The 11,007-nt window shown below is 45.8% G+C and overlaps 1 long non-coding RNA gene across 1 annotated transcript; it reads left to right on the top strand.

The window, feature by feature from the left end:
• Window position 1: 1 nt before the first annotated feature.
• On the top strand, window positions 2-10,655 carry LOC127669796 (uncharacterized). Its single transcript, XR_007974423.1, has 2 exons — window positions 2-7,403; window positions 9,865-10,655. It is a non-coding gene; the product is annotated as an uncharacterized LOC127669796 (long non-coding RNA).
• Window positions 10,656-11,007: the final 352 nt, after the last annotated feature.

The raw sequence follows: 11,007 nt of genomic DNA, 5'->3' as shown, positions 1-11,007 counted from the left end.
GCCGGCAGCGCGCGGCGGCGGGCAGGGCCGGCGCGTTAGCGAGCCCGCAGAGGCTGAATCTAGGCCCCGGTGGGGCTGGGAACCGCAGAGGCCTGGGCAGCTGCGGGTTGTGGACTTTAGGCCACACTTCCCCAGTCTCCCGGCCAATTCGGGGGAGGGTGGCCGTTGAAGGCGGCGGTGTATTACGTGGCTGACCTGAGAGACTATGCTCGCACGTCACTTCCGACTGGCTAAGGTTTAGCATTTTAACCATCAGGCAGTAGTTGGTGCGTTATCCTGGCTGCAGACCGAGGTGCACCTTATCCTCTCTAATTTTATGATGTATTAAGGTTCTCTAGAGCTACAGAACTTAGTGAATGTTTCCATATAATTAATTGTGATGACTTACAGGCTGTAGTCCGACTAACTCAACATTGGGCAGCAGTGGATGGGAAGTCCAAGAATATAGTAGTTGCTCAGTCCCACGAGGGTAGGTGTTTCAGCGGGTCTTCTGTAGAGGTAGGTTCCAACAGATGTGCTGGCTAGTAAGTGCGAGCAGGCACAGAAGAGAATCTTCTTCTTCTGTCCTTATGTAGAATTCCAGCAGAAGGTGTGGCCCAGATTAAGGTGTGTACCACCCGGCCAGGATCTGGGACTTGCTTTGTCCCAGGCTGACCTTGAACTCCGAGATCTCCTTGCCTTGGTCACCTGGGATTATAGTCGTGTACTGCCTTGCCTGATCCTAAACTTCCAGGCCACTATACCTCAAAAGTTCTATGTCAAGATCCAAATCAGAAACTTGTGTCTTCCTAGGTCAAGATCTGGATTACAGGTGTGTCCTCCAATTCTGGATTGTAGTTCCAGATAAAGTTGATACCAGGAATAGCTACCACAGCTGACATTCATGAAATGCTTTCCCTGGCTGGAGCTGGAGCGTGGAAAACCGGTCTGGTCCAGTCCTTTGCTGCTCACATTATCTGTCCTCGACATCCTGGGGGGAGGGGGTGAGGTAGGGAGGGGGGCCAGATCTAGTCCTCAGGAAGCACCGGGTGGGAACCAAAGCTTTCTTTCTCTTTGAAGACCTTGGCTTAAGTTTCCCTGGGAGAGCAGATGGAGCTTGTAGATGGACTCCAGGCTTGCACTATGGCCTCCTTGTATTTTATAAAAAGATGTGGAGAGAAGGAACATGTTTGGTGGATGTGTAGTCAGGTGTGGGGGAAGGGGTGCCTCTGGGGGCCCATGCTGAGGCATCCCTTACCCCTGAGGAACCAGCCACAGGACCATATAGTATAGAATAGAGTTTATTTAGGGCATGGGGAGGGGAGTAGAGAGGGGAGTAGAGACAGAGAAGGGGAGAGAGAGAGAGAGAGAGAGAGAGAGAGGAGGAGGAGAGAGCTGCCATGGCTATGAGCATGTGGAGGGGGGAGGGGAATGGGGAGAGAAGGGGGAAGGGGTGGTGGGATAGGAGAGAGTGAGAGCGAGAAGGCAAGATAGGTAACTGGGGCAGTGCCTAGATAAAGTGCTAACACTTCTTGTTTTTGGAAGTGTCATAAATCTGTGATGATGAAGATTTTTGTGGAAGGGAATGAGTTCATGCGGAGGGAATGTCTGATAGTACAGATGTAATGGACTCAGGAGGAATTAATGCTAGGACGCATATTCATACACCGGTTGCATAGGTAGCTTGTCCTGTTGTGAGACAGACCTTTTCTAGGGAGATAAACACACGTCTGTGCACCTCATGAACTGACACTGACTAAAAATATAAGTACTACTGAAGTCTGATGTGGTGCAGCATGAGTTTTACTGGCGTTATTTAGAGGAATATGGGTAAGGAGTTACTTACAGGAATAACTCAAAGACACTGTCACCAAAGTCCACCCCAGTGTAATTGACAGCTTACTTAGCTGGAAACCTGGAGCCCACTGCCTGGAACCACAGGTTGAGGGTATCTTTCCAATTAGTTGTGTGCATCTTCCAGGCTGCCGGTTCTGATTTCTTGCAGTCATCATCTGCTTCTGCTGGGCTTGTCTGGAGAGTGTCTCTCTGCAGTGTCTGCTGTTGAATGTTGTCTTGAGGAAGAGGTTTTGGACTTGCCGAAGCTGTCATGCATTGTTTACTTTGTGTCTTCACGTGCTTCCCAGTAGCACGTCACTTCTTAGAACATCCTGTTTTATGTTTCTATAAACCTCTTAGGAACTTTCCCTTCATGATGGAAGGTTTTAATCTCAGGGGAAGACTTTGAAGCACTCCCTACTTCCTACTACACTTGGCGGGCATCGTATTTGCATGTGTTTGAATGTGTGTTCTCCTTTCAGAGGAAGTGGTTCCTCTTTGATTTTAGTTTTTCACAAACAGGGTGTGGTTTTGGCTTCTTTGAGATTGCATTTTGTGTAGTCTAGCCTGAACTCTTGAGGTCATTAGGAAGCTCGATCCTTCTGCTTCACCTCAGAGTGCTAGAATTACATGTGTTGGCTACTACAGCTAAAATACATGTTTAACCCTTCATACTAGAGTCCAAAGCCATTTTAAGATCAGGAAACAGGCAGTATCTGAGGTTAAAGATTTAGGACCACAAATGTCAAATACAACAAATTGACTTAAAAAAATTGTCTTTACTGTTTTTTGTTCTGTTGTTGTTTTGTTTTTGCTCTGCTTTCATGGTAGCCAGTTATTTTAAGGGTAAATTTGATAATTAGTAATTTTTCCTCCACTTCATTTTGTCATATTTGCTCATTAGAGATTATAAACTGCAGCAGTTGTATAGTTAATAAACACCTTATTTCTAACATAAGGTAGCTTGAAACTAGTCTTTTATCACTGTCTCTTAAAAATATCCCAGTGTGGTCTTTCCCTTTGTATACCTTTCTGTTATGAGGACTTTCCCCCTCCCCTTTTAGTCTTGTATCTTGAGAATTTTCTCCGGTCATCTGCCCTGTCCCACTCTTTCTTCTTGGTGCCCTCTGAAGTGTATGGAGGAAAAGGCAAATAGGTTTGATTACCATGTGCCAGGCTCCCAGAAGTTCTGAACTTACTGTTCCAGTTCACAAGTAACTGTAGCTAACACTCCCCGTGTCCTCTGCTAACCCAAGGTGCCCTGTTCTCTGTTGCACCTTGGGCTTCCATGGTGATGATGCTCACATCTGGTCTCTGGGAGCTGAGTGGTGGGGCTTTCAGTCTACTTGGGTAGCTCTCTGAAGGGTTAAAGAGTTGGGTTGTCTCAGTAGGGTTTTTCTTGTCATCAGGAAAGCAACAGTGTTTTGTCAAGCTTTGTGCATTGCCACAGAAACTCAAAAATAAAACTATTGTGTGTCATACGTTGTTACTTTTTTCAGTGAAGGGCTTCATTTCATAGAAATGTTTTCCCCCTGAGTTTGAATGTGTGTTTTTACATCTGAAACTTGGTGGCAGTGTGGACCTCCTAAAGTGCTGCCAGCCTTGACTGATTGTCTTCAGGTTCACTTTCAGGAGCTGGATATCATCTTTATTTCAAGATTTCTTACAAGTTTTATACCTTTTAAAATTGCTCTGCTCCTTGGTCTTTGACTAAACAGGCTTTTACTTCTGAGCTTGTTCCATGTGGGTGTTTGAAAGCGATATCCTCCAAATGAAATCTGATGTGCTTTTTCAGCTTTTTTTTTAGGCAGGGGTGTGCCTAATGGTAATGTTGTTGCTGGGATTTTGAACTCTGGACCTTTGGAAGAGCAGTCACTGCTCTTAACCTCTGAGCCATCTCTCCAGCCCCAGCCTAATGGTAATGTAAACCATCGTAATGGTAATGATTTCCTCTTATTTTAATGTTGCTTTCAAGCTCTCAAATTGGTGAACCAGGTCACTTCCATGCTGGTCTCTTCTCCAACTACAGCAGCTTCTCATGGTTGAATCCCTAATTGTTGAGAGGTTGTAAGGTTTAGTTTCTGGTATATCATGTTTAAGGTGCAAAGCTCTTTGATTTCAGTAAGTATATGGTAGGGTGTGTTTCAGCTCCTCTGGAGAGAAGGGGCAGAGCAAGGTGAGATCTGTGGCAGGAACAGTGAAATGGCAGTGGGGGGGGGGGGGGAGGAAGCAGAGGTGGGATGTATTCGGTTAGTGTCCAAACAAACATCAGGTCCTGGGGTCTCAGCATTGCTCCCTTGATGTTCCTTTCCCTCTAGTTAAATAAGGGCCTTATGATAATCTCAGTGGTCTTTAGACAACACATGCTAATTCATCCTTGACAACTTCCTCTCTTTTGGCCAAGAAAGTTCTTCAGGATGTGTGCATTTTGTAGGGTGCTACTCTGTCCTGTTTAACAATAGCTTGCTACTCCTATCCTAATCGACTGCTTAGCTGTCAATTTTTCCAGAACTTAATCCATCTGAAAGAAATATAGCTAATGTAAAATATGTTTAGCAGCCTTTAGTGACTGCTTTATTCAAACATGTCTGAATATAGGCTCTTTCATCATTGAGGTTAGTGAGCAGCCACACTTCCTGCCATGGTGATGAATCCAGGTACAGCTTTGGATTTTTCTCATTATACCTGATGCTCTCACTGCATCCCCATTCCTTAGTATGTCTGAGTATCTGGATGCTTGTTAGTTGTTAAACGGACGCAGGTCTCTCCCTAAGTCCAGCCCCCCTGTTAGGCATTTGAATTCCAGAATGCCTATTGAACAGTCTTTAGAGGAAACACTTCAGGGCCTGGGAATCTATGTCCTTGTTACTGTAGGAATCATCAGGAGACCAGCAGCATCCAGACCAACCTTGTCACAAACATGGGCTCTCGCACTTGGCAGCTGACTTTCCAGCAGGTCGTGGTGAAATCCTGGTGATTGCTGTGCACAGGAAAGCGGGGACTGCATAATTCCTTCCTAAAGTCTTGATATAGCTCATTAGGAAGATCTCTAGGCCCATCTACAGACCAGGTCCATATTATTTCCTGCATCTCCACTGCTCTTGCTGGGAGGAGGGCTGTTTCCATCCTAGTGGAATTTCCTTCAGTGTCTCAGTTCTCTTCTTGGATATAACTAGAACAATCTTTTACAGAGTAAAGTTGTTCAGGCTGAAGAGATGGTGCAGAGGTTGAATTCACTGACTGTGCTTCCAGAGGTCCTGAGTTCTATACCCAGCAACCACGTGGTGGTTCACAACCATTTGTAATGTGATCTTGGCGCCCTCTTCTGGCATGCTAGCAGAACACTGTACATAATAAATATATATATATATATATTTTAAAAGAGCTAATAAAATCTAATCCTTGAAAAAAAAAGTAAAGTTGTTCTATGTTTGTTTTGCTCAAAACTCCCTCCCTCAAAGAAAGAAATCTAGTAACCCCTGTCCATCCTCTGATGTCTATAACTACCTCCTGGGCATAATTTATAATCAAATGAATTACACTTTATTTTTTCCTGTTATAGCATATATGCTTCATAGATTGAACGTGTTGTTAAAAGTTCTAATCACCAGAGGCTTTAGTGAGTTGTAATCTTTCTGGTAGGAGTTCTTGCTTGGATATTGATAGTTGCTGATCAAGGTGTGGCTGCTTAAAGTTGGAGTAGCTGTGGCTTTTGATTGAAATTGGGTCTCATTTTGTAGTCCAGGCTAGCCTTAAGCTCCGGATTCTCCTCTTACATTGTCCAATTGTACTGCTGTGACAGGGCGATTGAAGGAAGACAGGACGGCAATGTTGCTCCGTCAGTCAGGCTCTCCCTTCACAGACATTTCTCCTGAGCGGAGCCAGGTGTGGTGGTGCATATCTATAATTCTAGCAATCAAGATGCTGAGACACGAGGATTGCTGTGAAGCCAGCTTGGGCTACATAGCAAGGCTCTTTTTATCCCCATCCTGCCTCCCACCTCCATGGTGTATAGTGGCATTTAGTGTTCTTTTACCCACTGCATAAAATTTTAAGAATTGGGGTTAGTCTTCTGACAACCATCCTGCTGCCTTATCAGCTGCTGTCTGTAGAAGTCTAAACACTTGGCTCACTTTGAACAATGTCAGCAGTAGTGGGCCGCAGCCCCTCTGTGGGGTCAAGCACCCCCTTCATGGTGGTTGCACAGTAGATGTCCTGCACATCCAATATTTATAGTATAGTTCGTAACAGTACCAAAATTAAAACTGTGAAGTAGCAGCAAAATAATTTTTATGGTTAGGGTCACTACAACATGAACTGTATTTTAAAAGACTACATTAGGAAGGTTGAGAACCAGTGGTCTATAGCATGTTGCACGATTTCATTTTAAGAAACTTTCATGCTGGCTTACAACCATCTGTAATGAGATCTGATGCTCTCTTCTGGTGTACCTGAAGACAGCTACAGTGTATTCATATACATAATTCTTTTAAAATAAAGAAAAGAAACACATACTTTGTACAGGGTCAGTCTATTGAGACCCAGGCTGTCTTTAAGCTTGTAGTTTTCCCTGTCTGCTGAGTATGCACAACCTGACTGGCCAAGAAACCACTCCCCAATCACCTGTGAGAAGAAACTTCTGTCTCTATCACGTGATTTCAACAATTCAGTCATGTCTTACAGCAGTGCCTCTGATTGGCCACTGATGTCTTGATCCTCTGGAGCAGCAGTTCTCACCCTACCTAACGCTGCTGCAACCCTTTAATATAGTTCCTCATGTTGTGGTGACCCCCAACCATAAATTATTTTTGTTACTACTTTATTACTGTTATGAATCATAGTGTAAATATTGGATATGCATGATAGCTGTAAAAGGACTGACCCTAAAGGGGTCATGACCCACAGGATGAGAACCACTGCTCTAGAGTCGTTTATGAGAGCTGGAACCATCTTCTGCACTGTTTCCGTTGTGGCAACCTTCCATGAATCATAAGTATTCTTCATGAAATCTAGAGTGGTGGCTCCTTTGCAGGAAGTTTTAATTTACCCAGGTACTTCAGGGGAGTCACTATGAAATGTGTTTCTTGGGCTGGAGAGATGTCTCAGTGGTTAAGAGCACTGTCTGCTCTTCTGAAGGTCCTGAGTTCAAATCCCAGCAACCACATGGTGGCTCACAAGCATCTGTAATGAGATCTGATGCCCCCTTCTGGAGTGTCTGAAGACAGCTACAGTGTACTTACATATAATAATTAAAAAATTGTGTTTTTTTCAGTAGTTAGTGAAGTGGTTTGAATATGCTTGGCCTGGGGGTGTGTGTGGCACATAGGAGGTGTGGCCTTGTTGGAGGAAGTGTGTCATTAGGGTGGGCAATGAGACTTCTAACCATGCGAGAACCAGACTTCTAGCCATCTTCAGATGAAGATGTCGAACTCTCATCTGCTTTTGTAGATGTAGAAGCTCCTCCTGCCTGCCAGGACACTGGTCCAGTGTCCTGGACCAAGCCTGCCTGGACACTGTAATCCGATCTAAGGGCCTGGCTCCACCCATTACTCAGTCCAGCCCTATGGGAAATATTGGATCACAGCTGGGTAAGTGTCTTCCCCTCCTTCCCCCAAACCTGTGGATTTCTCAAGCTCTGTGGGGTGTAGGAGAGGCAGACAGTAGCCTGGGGCTTAGGAGCTTGGTCTACTGTTTTGGTCTACCCAAGTCACAGAAGGATGGGTGACAGAAGGCTAGGTCACACACTTCGCTCTGGTTGTAGTGCAGCAGGGTCTTCAGATTCTTCAGAAAATCTGCACGTTGTCCTTGGCAATCCGAGTCTACCGCTTCCAGTACTCCTTCCTTGCGGTCAAACCACACAAAGTGGCGAGTTGTCTACAAATCTGAAGGCAAGGAGTTGCAGTTCCCCAAGTCCCAGCTGGGGTCCAGGGAATGTGAGGGCGAGGAAGCAAGAGGCTGACCGCGGCGGTTCCACTTTCCTCCCAGGACCCCTGGAGGGTTCACGGCGGGGAGGGCGCTGGGCTCAGATGGAGAAGGGGTGGAGAGTCTTCTGGAGTCGGAGACAGTTTCCCCTGTGCGCCCCCCCCCCCCAGTTCTCCCCCTCAGAGGCTGTTTCCCTCCCGACCCCGCACGCACTCCTGCGGGTTTGGGTCGGAGCCAGGACGGCCGCCAGCAACCAGAGCCGATCCCCATCCGAGATTACATAAGCAGCCAGAGTTGCGGGGGAGAAGAGAGTCTCTGGCCAGCCACATTGCTTGTAGTTTGTGCAGGAATGATAAGGATTCAGCTTTCATGTGCTGGGGTGAGGTTTTCAGGGATGCGTTTGCCTTTGAGTCATCCATGGTCCCGCAAGTGACCCTCAACAATACCATGAATATCCCCAGCAAATTCACGGGTTCAGTAAGCTGCATTTCCAGTCAGAAAGCAGTTGGTTGCACCATAACGCTGAGTTGATATTGCACCAATGGGATCTAGAATGAATAGATCCCCAATCTAGAATGAATAGATGTCTGTTCCTCGTTTCCCAAGACACAGCACTTTGCTTTCTTTCTCCTTTCCACTCTTATTCACTTCCAATTTTTTTACTCTTTTATTTTCTCTTTGTTTTCCTTTCCCTTTCTCATTTCTTCCCCCCCCCCATTATTTCCCTTTGATTTCCCTCCTCTTCCCTATTCCTTCTCCTCACTAAAAGATGGCTTTCTTCTTCTTCGTCGTCGTCTTCTTCTTCTTCTTCTTCTTCTTCTTCTTCTTCTTCTTCTTCTTCTTCTTCTTCTTCTTCTTCTTCTTCTTCTTCTTCTTCTCCTCCTCCTCCTCCTCCTCCTCCTCCTCCCCCTCCCCCTCCTCCTCCTTCTCCTCCTCCTCCTTCATCTTCTTCTTCCTCCTCCTCCTCCTCCCCCTCCTCCTCCTCCTTCTCCTCCTCCTCCTCCTTCTCCTCCTCCTCCTTCTCCTTCTTCATCATCTTCTTCCTCCTCTTCCTCCTCCTTCTTTTTGGTTTTTTGGATTTGGTTTTTTTCGAGACAGGGTTTCTCTGTGTAGCCCTGGCTGTCCTGGAACTCACTCTGTAGACCAGGCTGGCCTGGAACTCAGAAATCCGCCTACCTCTGCCTCCCAAGTGCTGGGATTACAGGCGTGCGCCACCACTGCCTGGCAGCTTTCTTGTTGCTTTTTTTTTTAATCGTTGGCATGACACCAGGATGGTGCAGCCACCTCCTCACCTCTGATCTATGGTCTTTATGATCAAATCTCTGATCTGTGTTTTAGAGCACAGAGCTCAATCAGTGCTGCTTTTCTCTTCTGTAACCACCATTTTCTTTAGCTTTCATGAATTGAAATGGCCTTAAGTGTCATTAATTTGATGCCACTTCCTGCATCTTTCTAGTTTCATCTTTAGTATTTTCAAACCAACAACCTGGCCACCTCATCTATCTGTTTTTTTCTTTAATTAATTGTTCTCTCATTTATTAATTTATAAACCTGATCTATAACTGAGGCTGGACTTGAACAGCTGGAGCTCCTGCCTCAGTGTGTGTGTGTGCACCATCACATCTGTCTTTTCCATTTTTCTTCTTTTTCCTTCTGGACATGGGGGCCTTATTATATAGGATGAGCTAAGGTTTTCTGAGCTTAAGTGATCCTCCCATTCAATCCCCCAACAAGTGTCAGAATCTCAGGCCTGCACCATCACTCCAGATCCCATGCCTTCCGTGGGCATCTATTATCAATCACTGTCTACTGCAAGCACCTGCCATTTCCCCTCTGCACATGTGGCCTTTTCAGACTCTGGAAGGGAGATGCTGAGGGAGGCAGCACCTCTCAATTACACCATGACATAGGTGCCTTCTGTTCCTCTCTGTGTTTGTACCATAGAATAAATACTGATAAATACTGTAAGGCCTATCTTCAACTGTGTGGAGAATTGAGTCCCGTCTGCTGTTTCAGGTGCTTCCTTGCCAGTTGAAGTGACTTGTCATGTCCAGCCTGGAAGACTAGACTGCTGTACACTTTTCCTACCACCTCACTTACAATGCCCATGCTTTTATTATCTTCCAGACCTGCAAGACCTGGCTGTACCTCACATTCCTCTCCATAAGACTACTTAACACTTTCTCCCTAGAACACAGACAGGACAGTGTCCTGGGGTGTAAGCACTGAAAGATCCTCTTGCTTATTAACAACATAGCAACAAGAGCAAATAACAGCACAGCAACAACTTTCTGCAGAGACCTGACAGATTCCTCCATGACCTTCAGATCTTCACAGTCTCCCTTCCTGGTGGGGACTATGCTGAGTACCATCCTTGTCCCACACAGCATCACATTCCTTGTCCCACCTCCACGTTTTTATTACCCATCACCTAGCACTTCACATGTCCTGTGGGGACACATACTGTGCTTGAGTTCCTTCTCTCTTCCACTAGAACATTGCTAGCCACGGTGGCCTTTTTAGACCTTTGGTGTATCCTGCTATAAAAATTATTCGCCATGTAGACGATGCTCAATAAATGTTGGATGGATGAGCCCCCCCCCTTTTTGGAGAGGAGAGGTCTTGATTAGTGGCATTTCAGCCAGTACTCCTTTGTGGCAGCTGTGGCACAAATTATTCATACACTGAGCACTCACCTTCCTGTTATACAGCACCTGCACGGAGGTCTGAGGACAGCTTGGGGAACTGTCTCTCTGTCCACCATCAGATGACTGAACTTAGACCCTTAGGCTTGGCCACAAGTACCTTCACCCACCGAATCACCAGCCCAGGGATTGCTTTCCTTTTCTTCAGAAGAGATGATCCTTGATTAATGGATTGTATCTTCTGATCAAATAAAAACCTAAGTCACATTATCATTTTTGGTTTCATTTTATTTCTGCATGTATATGTGTGTGCTGTATGCATGTGTATGTGTGTTCAGATGTGTGTGGGGGTAATGTGCACATGGGACCAGAGTTAATGCTGAGTGTCTTCCTCAATCAGAATTCCCGTTATTTGCTGAGGCATGGTCTCTCATTGAACCCAGAGCTCACTGGTTTGAGTAGTCTACCCAGCCAGTTTGCTATAGGATTTCCCCAACCTACAATCCCAGAGGACCCTGATTGCTGTTGGGGATCCAGCTGTGCCCACTAGCTTTTAAATGGGTTCTGGAGATCTAAACTACTATCCTCATGCTGTGGAGAGCTGTGCAGTACTGCACCTTAAAGA

The sequence above is a fragment of the Apodemus sylvaticus genome, chromosome 19 (genome assembly GCF_947179515.1).
Source record: "Apodemus sylvaticus chromosome 19, mApoSyl1.1, whole genome shotgun sequence".
Taxonomy (NCBI): domain Eukaryota; kingdom Metazoa; phylum Chordata; class Mammalia; order Rodentia; family Muridae; genus Apodemus; species Apodemus sylvaticus.
This window is presented reverse-complemented; position numbering and strand designations above follow the sequence as displayed.